This window comes from Chiloscyllium plagiosum, unplaced genomic scaffold (assembly GCF_037043375.1).
Source record: "Chiloscyllium plagiosum isolate Xiang-an unplaced genomic scaffold, Cpla_swu_hap1 HiC_scaffold_8, whole genome shotgun sequence".
Classification (NCBI taxonomy): Eukaryota; Metazoa; Chordata; class Chondrichthyes; order Orectolobiformes; family Hemiscylliidae; genus Chiloscyllium; species Chiloscyllium plagiosum.
In genome coordinates this window covers 13,304,050-13,317,576 of record NW_028270146.1, presented here as the reverse complement: position 1 = coordinate 13,317,576, position 13,527 = coordinate 13,304,050, and positions in this window count along the sequence as shown.

Here is a 13,527-nt window from a genome sequence, read left to right as displayed (position 1 = left end):
GTCAGACTGCGGGTCTGTCCAATAACCAGTGTGTCAGATAGCGGGTCTGTCCAATAATCAGTGTGTCAGATTGCGGGTCTGTCCAATTAATGGTGTGTCAGACTGAGGGTCTGTCCGATAATCAGTGTGTCAGACCGCGGGTCTGTCTGTTAACCAGTGTGTCAGACTGCGGGTCTGTCCAATACCCAGTGTGTCAGATAGCCGGTCTGTCCAATAATCAGTGTGTCAGACTGTGGGTCTGTCCGATAGTCAGTGTGTCAGACTGCGTGTCTGTCCAATCATCAGCGTATCAGACTGTTGTTCTATCCGATAATCAGTGTGTCAGACTGCGGGTCTGTCGGAAAATCAGTCTGTCAGACTGCGGGTCTATCCGATAATCAGTGTGTCAGACTGCGGGTCTATCCAATAACCACTGTGTCAGACTGCGGGTCTGTCTGATAACCAGTGTGTCAGACTGCGGGTCTGTCCGATAATCAGTGTGTCAGAATGCGGGTCTGTCTGTTAACCAGTGTGTCAGACTGCGGATTTATCCGATAACCAGTGTGTCAGACTGCAGGTCTATCCAATAACCAGTGTGTCAGACTGCGGGTCTATCCAATAACCAGAGTGTCAGACTGCGGGTCTATCCAATAAACAGTGTGTCAGACTGCGGGTCTGTCCGATAATCAGTGTGTCAGACTGCAGGTCTGTCCGATATCCAGTGTGTCAGACTGCGCGTCTATCGTATAATCAGTGTGTCAGACTGCGGGTCTGTCCGATATTCAGTGTGTCAGGCTGCGGGTTTATTCGATAATCAGTGTGTCAGACTGCGGGTCTATCCGATAATCAGTGTGTCAGACTGCGGGTCTGTCCGATAATCAGTGTGTCAGACTGCGGGTCTATCCTATAACCAGTGTGTCAGACTGCGGGTCGATCCGATAATCAGTGTGTCAGACTGCGGGTCTATCCTATAACCAGTGTGTCAGACTGCGGGTCGATCCGATAATCAATGTGGCAGATTGTGGGTCTGTCCAATAATCAGTGTGTCAGACTGCGGGTCGATCCGATAATCAGTGTGTCAGACTGCGGGTCTGTCTGATAATCAGTGTGTCAGACTGCGGGTCGAACCGATAATCAGTGTGTCAGACTGCGGGTCTATCCGATAATCAGTGTGTCAGACTGCGGGTCTGTCCAATAACTAGTGTTGCAGAGTGCGGGTCTGTCCGATAATCAGTGTGTCAGACTGCGGGTCTATCCGATAATCAGTGTGTCAGACGGCGGGTCTGTCCGATAATCAGTGTGTCAGACTGCGGGTCGATCCGATAATCAGTGTGTCAGACTGCGGGTCTATCCGATAATCAGTGTGTCAGACTGCGGGTCTCTCCTATAACCAGTGTGTCAGACTGCGGGTCGATCCGATAATCAATGTGGCAGATTGTGGGTCTGTCCAATAATCAGTGTGTCAGACTGCGGGTCGATCCGATAATCAATGTGGCAGATTGTGGGTCTGTCCGATAATCAGTGTGTCACACTGCGTGTCTGTCCGATATTCAGTGTGTCCAACTGCTGGTTTATCCGTTAACCAGTGTGTCAGACTGAGGATCTGTCTGATAATCAATGTATCAGACTATGGGTCGATCCGATAACCAGTGTGTCAGACTGCGGGTCTGTCTGATAATCAGTGTGTCAGACTGCGTGTCTACCCGATAATCAGTGTGTCACAGTGCGGGTCTGTCCGATCGTCAGTGTGTCAGACTGCGGGTCTGTCCAATAACTAGTGTTGCAGAGTGCGGGTCTGTCCGATAATCAGTGTGTCAGATTGCGGGTCTCTCCAATAATCAGTGTGTCAGACTGCGTGTCTATCCGATAATCAGTGTGTCAGACTGCGAGTCTTTCCGATAATCAGTGTATCAGACTGCGGTTCTATCCGATAATCAGTGTGTCAGACTGCGGGTCTATCCGATAATCAGTGTGTCAGACTGCGGGTCTGTCCAATCATCAGCGTATCAGACTGTTGTTCTATCCGATAATCAGTGTGTCAGACTGCGGGTCTGTCCGAAAATCAGTGTGTCAGACTGCGGGTCTGTCCAATAACCACTGTGTCAGACTGCGGGTCTGTCTGATAACCAGTGTGTCAGACTGCGGGTCTGTCCGATAATCAGTGTGTCAGAATGCGGGTCTGTCTGTTAACCAGTGTGTCAGACTGCGGATTTATCCGATAACCAGTGTGTCAGACTGCAGATCTGTCCGATAGTCAACCTGTCAGACTGCGGGTCGATCCGATAATCAATGTGTCAGACTGCGGGACGATCCAATAATCACTGTGTCAGACAGCGGGCTATCCGATAATCAGTGTGTCAGACTGCGGGTCGTTCCAATAACCAGTGTGTCAGATTGCAGGTCTGCCCGAAATCCAGTGTGTCAGACTGCGGGTCTATCCAATAACCAGTGTGTCAGACTGCAGGTCTATCCAATAACCAGTGTGTCAGACTGCGGGTCTATCCAATAACCAGTTTGTCAGACTGCGGGTCTATCCAATAACCAGTGTGTCAGACTGCGGGTCTGTCCGATAATCAGTGTGTTAGACTGTGGGTCTATCTGATAAGCAGTGTGTCAGACTGCGGGTCTATTTGATAAGCAGTGTGTCAGACTGCGGGTCGATCCAATAACCAGTGTGTCAGACTGCAGGTCTGTCCGATATCCAGTGTGTCAGACTGCGCGTCTATCGTATAATCAGTGTGTCAGACTGCGGGTCTGTCCGATATTCAGTGTGTCAGGCTGCGGGTTTATTCGATAACCAGTGTGTCAGACTGCGGGTCTATCCGATAATCAGTGTGTCAGACTGCGGGTCTGTCCGATATCCAGTGTGTCAGACTGCGGGTCTGTCCGATAATCACTGTGTCAGACTGCGTGTCTGTCTGATAACCAGTGTGTCAGTCTGCGGGTCTGTCCGATAATCAGTGTGTCAGAATGCGGGTCTGTCTGTCAACCAGTGTGTCAGACTGCGGGTCTGTCCAATAACCAGTGTGTCAGATAGCAGGACTGTCCAATAATCAGTGTGTCAGATTGCGGGTCTGTCCAATTAATGATGTGTCAGACTGCGGGTCTGTCCGATAATCAGTGTGTCAGACCGCGGGTCTGTCCGATAATCAGTGTGTCAGAATGCGGGTCTGTCTGTTAACCAGTGTGTCAGACTGCGGGTCTGTCCAATAACCAGTGTGTCAGATAGCCGGTCTGTCCAATAATCAGTGTGTCAGATTGCGGGTCTGTCCAATTAATGGTGTGTCAGACTGCGGGTCTGTCCGATAAACAGTGTGTCAGACTGCGGGTCGATCCGATAATCATTGTGTCAGACTGGTAGTCAATCCGATAAACAGTGTGTCAGACTGAGGGTGTATCCGATAATCAATGTGTCAGACTGCGGGTCTGTCCAATAACTAGTGTGTCAGAGAGCGGGTCTGTCCGATAATCAGTGTATCAGACTGCGGGTCTATCCGATAATCAGTGTGTCAGACTGCGGGTCTGTCCGATATTCAGTGTAACAGACTGCGGATTTATCCGATAACCAGTGTGTCAGACTGCAGATCTGTCCGATAGTCAACGTGTCAGACTGCGGGTCGATCCGATAATCAATGTGCCAGACTGCGGGACGATCCAATAATCAATGTGTCAGACAGCGGGCTATCCGATAATCAGTGTGTCAGACTGCGGGTCTGTCCGATTATCACTGTGTCAGACTGCAGGTCTGTCTGATAATCTGTGTGTCAGACTGCGAGTCTATCCGATAATCAGTGTGTCAGACTGCGGGTCTGTCCGATAATCAGTGTGTCAGACTTCGGGTCTATCCGATAAGCAGTGGGTCAGACAGCGGGTATGTCCAAGAACCAGTGTGTCAGACTGTGGGTCTGTACGATAATCAGTGTGTAAGACTGTGTGTCTGCAAATAAACAGTGTGTCAGACTGCGGGTCTATCCGATAATCAGTGTGCCAGACTGCAGGTCTATCCAATAACCAGTGTGTCAGACTGCGGGTCTGTCCGAAAATCAGTGTGTCAGACTGCGTGTCTGTCGGATAATCAGTGTGTCAGACTGCGGGTCTATCCGATAATCAATGTGTCATTTTGCGGGTCTGTCCAATAATCAGTGTGTCAGACTACAGGTCTATCCAATAACCAGTGTGTCAGACTGCGGGTCTGTCCGAACATCAGTGTGTCAGACTGCGGGTCTGTCAGATAATCAGTGTGTCAGACTGCGGGTCTATCCTATAATCAGTGTGTCAGACTGAGGGTGTATCCGATAATCAATGTGTCAGACTGTGGGTCTGTACGATAATCAGTGTGTAAGACTGCGTGTCTGTCAATAATCAGTGTGTCAGACTGCGGGTCTATCCGATAATCAGTGTGCCAGACTGCAGGTCTATCCAATAACCAGTGTGTCAGACTGCGGGTCTGTCTGAAAATCAGTGTGTCAGACTGCGTGTCTGTCAGATAATCAATGTGTCAGACTGCGGGTCTATCCGATAATCAGTGTGTCAGTTTGCGGGTCTGTCCAATAATCAGTGTGTCAGACTCCAGGTCTATCCAATAACCAGTGTTTCAGACTGCGGGTCTGTCCGAATATCAGTGTGTCAGACTGCGGGTCTGTCAGAGAATCAGTGTGTCAGACTGCGGGTCTATCCGATAATCATTGTGTCAGACTGCAGGTCTATCCAATAACCAGTGTGTCAGACTGCGAGTCTGTCCGATAATCAGTGTGTCAGACTGGTAGTCAATCCGATAAACAATGTGTCAGACTGAGGGCGTATCCGCTAATCAATGTGTCAGACTGCGGGTCTGTCCAATAACCAGTGTGTCAGAGAGCGGGTCTGTCCGATAATCAGTGTATCAGACTGCGGGTCTATCCGATAATCAGTGTGTCAGACTGCGGGTCTGTCCGATAATCAGTGTGTCAGACTGCGGGTCTGTCCGATATTCAGTGTAACAGACTGCGGGTTTATCCGATAATCAATGTGTCAGACTGCGGGTCTGTCCAATAACTAGTGTGTCAGAGAGCGGGTCTTCCGATAATCAGTGTGTCAGGCTGTGGGTTTATCCGATAACCAGTGTGTCAGATTGCGGGTCAGTCCGATAATCAGTGTGTCAGACTGGTAGTCTATCCGCTAATCAGTGTGTCAGACTGCGGGTCTGTCCGATAGAAAGTGTGTCAGAATGCGGGTCTATAATATAACCAGTGTGTCAGACTGAGGGTGTATCCGATAATCAATGTGGCAGACTGTGGGTCTGTCCAATAACCAATGTCTCAGAGTGCGGGTCTGTCCAATAATCAATGTTTCAGACTGCGTGTCTATCCAATAATCCGTGTGTCAGACTGCGTGTCCATCCGATAACCAGTGTGTCAGACTGCGGGTCTGTCCGATAATCAGTGTGTCAGACTGCGGGTCGATCCGATAATCAGTGTGTCAGACTGCGGGTCTATCCGATAATCAGTGTGTCAGACTGCGGGTCTATCCTATAACCAGTGTGTCAGACTGCAGGTCGATCCGATAATCAATGTGGCAGATTGTGGGTCTGTCCAATAATCAGTGTGTCAGACTGCGGGTCGATCCGATAATCAATGTGGCAGAATGTGGGTCTGTCCGATAATCAGTGTGTCACACTGCGTGTCTGTCCGATATTCAGTGTGTCCAACTGCTGGTTTATCCGTTAACCAGTGTGTCAGACTGAGGATCTGTCTGATAATCAATGTATCAGACTGTGGGTCGATCCGATAACCAGTGTGTCAGACTGCGGGTCTGTCTGATAATCAGTGTGCCAGACTGCGTGTCTACCCGATAATCAGTGTGTCACAGTGCGGGTCTGTCCGATAATCGGTGTGTCAGACTGCGGGTCTGTCCAATAACTAGTGTTGCAGAGTGTGGGTCTGTCTGATAATCAGTGTGTCAGACTGCGGGTCGAACCGATAATCAGTGTGTCAGACTGCGGGTCTATCCGATAATCAGTGTGTCAGACTGCGGGTCTGTCCGATAATCAGTGTGTCAGACTGCGGGTCGATCCGATAATCAGTGTGTCAGACTGCGGGTCTATCCGATAATCAGTGTGTCAGACTGCGGGTCTATCCTATAACCAGTGTGTCAGACTGCGGGTCTATCCGATAATCAGTGTGTCAGACTGCGGGTCTATCCAATAATTAGTGTGTCAGACTGCGGGTCTGTCCGATAATCAGTGTGTCAGACTGCGGGTCTGTCCAATAACCAGTGTGTCAGACTGCAGGTCTGTCCGATAATCAGTGTGTCAGACTGCAGGTCTGTCTGATAATCTGTGTGTCAGACTGCGAGTCTATCCGATAATCAGTGTATCAGACTGTGGTTCTATCTGATAATCAGTGTGTCAGACTGCGAGTGTATTCGATAACCAGTGTGTCATACTGCGGGTTTATCCGATAATCAGTGTGTCAAACTGCGGGTCTGTCAGGTAATCAGTGTGTCAGAATGCGGGTCTATCCGATAATCAGTGTGTCAGACTGCAGGTCTATCCAATAACCAGTGTTTCAGACTGCGGGTCTGTCCGAAAATCAGTGTGTCAGACTGCGGGTCTGTCAGATAATCAGTGTGTCAGTTTGCGAGTCTATCCGATAATCAATGTGTCGGACTGCAGGACTAACCAATAACCAGTGTGTCTGACTACAGGTCTGTCCGAAAATCAGTGTGTCAGACTGTGGATCTGTCTTTTAAGCAGTGTGTCAGACTGCGAGTCTGTCCGATAATCAGTTTGTCAGGCTGAGGGTCTATCTGATAACCAGTGTGTCAGACTGCGGGTCTGTCCGATAATCAGTGTGTCAGACCGGTAGTCTATCCGCTAATCAGTGTGTCAGACTGCGGGTCTGTCCAATAGAAAGTGTGTCAGAATGCGGGTCGATCCGATAATCTGTGTGTCAGACTGAGGGTGTATCCGATAATCAATGTGGCAGACTGTGGGTCTGTTCGATAATCAATGTGTCAGACTGCATGTCTATCCGATAATCAGTGTGTCAGACTGCGTGTCTGTCCGATATTCAGTGTGTCAGACTGCGGGTCTGTCTGATAATCAGTGTGTCAGACTGCGGGTCTATCCTATAACCAGTGTGTCAGACTGCGGGTCGATCCGATAATCAATGTGGCAGATTGTGGGTCTGTCCAATAATCAGTGTGTCAGACTGCGGGTCGATCCGATAATCAGTGTGTCAGACTGCGGGTCTGTCTGATAATCAGTGTGTCAGACTGCGTGTCGAACCGATAATCAGTGTGTCAGACTGCGGGTCTATCCGATAATCAGTGTGTCAGACGGCGGGTCTGTCCGATAATCAGTGTGTCAGACTGCGGGTCGATCCGATAATCAGTGTGTCAGACTGCGGGTCTATCCGATAATCAGTGTGTCAGACTGCGGGTCTATCCTATAACTAGTGTGTCAGACTGCGGGTCGATCCGATAATCAATGTGGCAGATTGTGGGTCTGTCCAATAATCAGTGTGTCAGACTGCGGGTCTATCCTATAACCAGTGTGTCAGACTGCGGGTCGATCCGATAATCAATGTGGCAGATTGTGGGTCTGTCCAATAATCAGTGTGTCAGACTGCGGGTCGATCCGATAATCAATGTGGCAGATTGTGGGTCTGTCCGATAATCAGTGTGTCACACTGCGTGTCTGTCCGATATTCAGTGTGTCCAACTGCTGGTTTATCCGTTAACCAGTGTGTCAGACTGAGGATCTGTCTGATAATCAATGTATCAGACTGTGGGTCGATCCGATAACCAGTGTGTCAGACTGCGGGTCTGTCTGATAATCAGTGTGCCAGACTGCGTGTCTACCCGATAATCAGTGTGTCACAGTGCGGGTCTGTCCGATAATCGGTGTGTCAGACTGCGGGTCTGTCCAATAACTAGTGTTGCAGATTGCGGGTCTGTCCGATAATCAGTGTGTCAGACTGCGGGTCGATCCGATAATCAGTGTGTCAGACTGCGGGTCTATCCGATAATCAGTGTGTCAGACTGCGGGTCTATCCTATAACTAGTGTGTCAGACTGCGGGTCGATCCGATAATCAATGTGGCAGATTGTGGGTCTGTCCAATAATCAGTGTGTCAGACTGCGGGTCTATCCTATAACCAGTGTGTCAGACTGCGGGTCGATCCGATAATCAATGTGGCAGATTGTGGGTCTGTCCAATAATCAGTGTGTCAGACTGCGGGTCGATCCGATAATCAATGTGGCAGATTGTGGGTCTGTCCGATAATCAGTGTGTCACACTGCGTGTCTGTCCGATATTCAGTGTGTCCAACTGCTGGTTTATCCGTTAACCAGTGTGTCAGACTGAGGATCTGTCTGATAATCAATGTATCAGACTGTGGGTCGATCCGATAACCAGTGTGTCAGACTGCGGGTCTGTCTGATAATCAGTGTGCCAGACTGCGTGTCTACCCGATAATCAGTGTGTCACAGTGCGGGTCTGTCCGATAATCGGTGTGTCAGACTGCGGGTCTGTCCAATAACTAGTGTTGCAGATTGCGGGTCTGTCCGATAATCAGTGTGTCAGACTGCGGGTCTGTCTGATAATCAGTGTGTCAGACTGCGGGTCGAACCGATAATCAGTGTGTCAGACTGCGGGTCTATCCGATAATCAGTGTGTCAGACGGCGGGTCTGTCCGATAATCAGTGTGTCAGACTGCGGGTCTATCCGATAATCAGTGCGTCAGACTGCGGGTCTATCCTATAACCAGTGTGTCAGACTGCGGGTCGATCCGATAATCAATGTGGCAGATTGTGGGTCTGTCCAATAATCAGTGTGTCAGACTGCGGGTCGATCCGATAATCAATGTGGCAGATTGTGGGTCTGTCCGATAATCAGTGTGTCACACTGCGTGTCTGTCCGATATTCAGTGTGTCCAACTGCTGGTTTATCCGTTAACCAGTGTGTCAGACTGAGGATCTGTCTGATAATCAATGTATCAGACTATGGGTCGATCCGATAACCAGTGTGTCAGACTGCGGGTCTGTCTGATAATCAGTGTGTCAGACTGCGTGTCTATCCGATAATCAGTGTGTCAGACTGCGAGTCTTTCCGATAATCAGTGTATCAGACTGCGTGTCTACCCGATAATCAGTGTGTCACAGTGCGGGTCTGTCCGATAATCAGTGTGTCAGACTGCGGGTCTGTCCAATAACTAGTGTTGCAGAGTGCGGGTCTGTCCGATAATCAGTGTGTCAGATTGCGGGTCTCTCCGATAATCAGTGTGTCAGACTGCGTGTCTATCCGATAATCAGTGTGTCAGACTGCGAGTCTTTCCGATAATCAGTGTATCAGACTGCGGTTCTATCCGATAATCAGTGTGTCAGACTGCGGGTCTATCCGATAATCAGTGTGTCAGACTGCGGGTCTGTCCAATCATCAGCGTATCAGACTGTTGTTCTATCCGATAATCAGTGTGTCAGACTGCGGGTCTGTCCGAAAATCAGTGTGTCAGACTGCGGGTCTGTCCAATAACCACTGTGTCAGACTGCGGGTCTGTCTGATAACCAGTGTGTCAGACTGCGGGTCTGTCCGATAATCAGTGTGTCAGAATGCGGGTCTGTCTGTTAACCAGTGTGTCAGACTGCGGATTTATCCGATAACCAGTGTGTCAGACTGCAGATCTGTCCGATAGTCAACCTGTCAGACTGCGGGTCGATCCGATAATCAATGTGTCAGACTGCGGGACGATCCAATAATCACTGTGTCAGACAGCGGGCTATCCGATAATCAGTGTGTCAGACTGCGGGTCGTTCCAATAACCAGTGTGTCAGATTGCAGGTCTGCCCGAAATCCAGTGTGTCAGACTGCGGGTCTATCCAATAACCAGTGTGTCAGACTGCAGGTCTATCCAATAACCAGTGTGTCAGACTGCGGGTCAATCCAATAACCAGTTTGTCAGACTGCGGGTCTATCCAATAACCAGTGTGTCAGACTGCGGGTCTGTCCGATAATCAGTGTGTTAGACTGTGGGTCTATCTGATAAGCAGTGTGTCAGACTGCGGGTCTATTTGATAAGCAGTGTGTCAGACTGCAGGTCTGTCCGATATCCAGTGTGTCAGACTGCGCGTCTATCGTATAATCAGTGTGTCAGACTGCGGGTCTGTCCGATATTCAGTGTGTCAGGCTGCCGGTTTATTCGATAACCAGTGTGTCAGGCTGCGGGTCTATCCGATAATCAGTGTGTCAGACTCCGGGTCTGTCCGATATCCAGTGTGTCAGACTGCGGGTCTGTCCGATAATCACTGTGTCAGACTGCGTGTCTGTCTGATAACCAGTGTGTCAGTCTGCGGGTCTGTCCGATAATCAGTGTGTCAGACTGCGGGTCGATCCGATAATCAATGTGGCAGAATGTGGGTCTGTCCGATAATCAGTGTGTCACACTGCGTGTCTGTCCGATATTCAGTGTGTCCAACTGCTGGTTTATCCGTTAACCAGTGTGTCAGACTGAGGATCTGTCTGATAATCAATGTATCAGACTGTGGGTCGATCCGATAACCAGTGTGTCAGACTGCGGGTCTGTCTGATAATCAGTGTGCCAGACTGCGTGTCTACCCGATAATCAGTGTGTCACAGTGCGGATCTGTCCGATAATCGGTGTGTCAGACTGCGGGTCTGTCCAATAACTAGTGTTGCAGAGTGTGGGTCTGTCTGATAATCAGTGTGTCAGACTGCGGGTCGAACCGATAATCAGTGTGTCAGACTGCGGGTCTATCCGATAATCAGTGTGTCAGACTGCGGGTCTGTCCGATAATCAGTGTGTCAGACTGCGGGTCGATCCGATAATCAGTGTGTCAGACTGCGGGTCTATCCTATAACCAGTGTGTCAGACTGCGGGTCTATCCGATAATCAGTGTGTCAGACTGCGGGTCTATCCAATAATTAGTGTGTCAGACTGCGGGTCTGTCCGATAATCAGTGTGTCAGACTGCGGGTCTGTCCAATAACCAGTGTGTCAGACTGCAGGTCTGTCTGATAATCTGTGTGTCAGACTGCGAGTCTATCCGATAATCAGTGTATCAGACTGTGGTTCTATCTGATAATCAGTGTGTCAGACTGCGAGTGTATTCGATAACCAGTGTGTCATACTGCGGGTTTATCCGATAATCAGTGTGTCAAACTGCGGGTCTGTCAGGTAATCAGTGTGTCAGAATGCGGGTCTATCCGATAATCAGTGTGTCAGACTGCAGGTCTATCCAATAACCAGTGTTTCAGACTGCGGGTCTGTCCGAAAATCAGTGTGTCAGACTGCGGGTCTGTCAGATAATCAGTGTGTCAGTTTGCGAGTCTATCCAATAATCAATGTGTCGGACTGCAGGACTATCCAATAACCAGTGTGTCTGACTACAGGTCTGTCCGAAAATCAGTGTGTCAGACTGTGGATCTGTCTTTTAAGCAGTGTGTCAGACTGCGAGTCTGTCCGATAATCAGTTTGTCAGGCTGAGGGTCTATCCGATAACCAGTGTGTCAGACTGCGGGTCTGTCCGATAATCAGTGTGTCAGACCGGTAGTCTATCCGCTAATCTGTGTGTCAGACTGCGGGTCTGTCCAATAGAAAGTGTGTCAGAATGCGGGTCGATCCGATAATCTGTGTGTCAGACTGAGGGTGTATCCGATAATCAATGTGGCAGACTGTGGGTCTGTTCGATAATCAATGTGTCAGACTGCATGTCTATCCGATAATCAGTGTGTCAGACTGCGTGTCTGTCCGATATTCAGTGTGTCAGACTGCGGGTCTGTCTGATAATCAGTGTGTCAGACTGCGGGTCTATCCTATACCCAGTGTGTCAGACTGCGGGTCGATCCGATAATCAATGTGGCAGATTGTGGGTCTGTCCAATAATCAGTGTGTCAGACTGCGGGTCGATCCGATAATCAGTGTGTCAGACTGCGGGTCTGTCTGATAATCAGTGTGTCAGACTGCGTGTCGAACCGATAATCAGTGTGTCAGACTGCGGGTCTATCCGATAATCAGTGTGTCAGACTGCGGGTCTGTCCGATAATCAGTGTGTCAGGCTGCGGGTCGATCCGATAATCAGTGTGTCAGACTGCGGGTCTATCCGATAATCAGTGTGTCAGACTGCGGGTCTATCCTATAACCAGTGTGTCAGACTGCGGGTCGATCCGATAATCAATGTGGCAGATTGTGGGTCTGTCCAATAATCAGTGTGTCAGGCTGCGGGTCGATCCGATAATCAGTGTGTCAGACTGCGGGTCTATCCGATAATCAGTGTGTCAGACTGCGGGTCTATCCTATAACCAGTGTGTCAGACTGCGGGTCGATCCGATAATCAATGTGGCAGATTGTGGGTCTGTCCAATAATCAGTGTGTCAGACTGCGGGTCGATCCGATAATCAATGTGGCAGATTGTGGGTCTGTCCGATAATCAGTGTGTCACACTGCGTGTCTGTCCGATATTCAGTGTGTCCAACTGCTGGTTTATCCGTTAAACAGTGTGTCAGACTGAGGATCTGTCTGATAATCAATGTATCAGACTGTGGGTCGATCCGATAACCAGTGTGTCAGACTGCGGGTCTGTCTGATAATCAGTGTGCCAGACTGCGTGTCTACCCGATAATCAGTGTGTCACAGTGCGGGTCTGTCCGATAATCGGTGTGTCAGACTGCGGGTCTGTCTGATAATCAGTGTGTCAGACTGCGGGTCGAACCGATAATCAGTGTGTCAGACTGCGGGTCTATCCGATAATCAGTGTGTCAGACGGCGGGTCTGTCCGATAATCAGTGTGTCAGACTGCGGGTCGATCCGATAATCAGTGCGTCAGACTGCGGGTCTATCCGATAATCAGTGTGTCAGACTGCGGGTCTATCCGATATTCAGTGTGTCAGACTGCGGGTCTATTTGATAAGCAGTGTGTCAGACTGCGGGTCGATCCAATAACCAGTGTGTCAGACTGCAGGTCTGTCCGATATCCAGTGTGTCATACTGCGCGTCTATCGTATAATCAGTGTGTCAGACTGCGGGTCTATCCGATATTCAGTGTGTCAGGCTGCGGGTTTATTCGATAACCAGTGTGTCAGACTGCGCGTCTATCCGATAATCAGTGTGTCAGACTGCGGGTCTGTCCGATTTCCAGTGTGTCAGACTGCGGGTCTGTCCGATAATCACTGTGTCAGACTGCGTGTCTGTCTGATAACCAGTGTGTCAGTCTGCGGGTCTGTCCGATAATCAGTGTGTCAGAATGCGGGTCTGTCTGTCAACCAGTGTGTCAGACTGCGGGTCTGTCCAATAACCAGTGTGTCAGATAGCAGGTCTGTCCAATAACTGGTGTGTCAGATTGCGGGTCTGTCCAATTAATGGTGTGTCAGACTGCGGGTCTGTCCGATAATCAGTGTGTCAGACCGCGGGTCTGTCCGATAATCAGTGTGTCAGAATGCGGGTCTGTCTGTTAACCAGTGTGTCAGACTGCGGGTCTGTCCAATAACCAGTGTGTCAGATAGCCGGTCTGTCCAATAATCAGTGTGTCAGATTGCGGGTCTGTCCAATTAATGG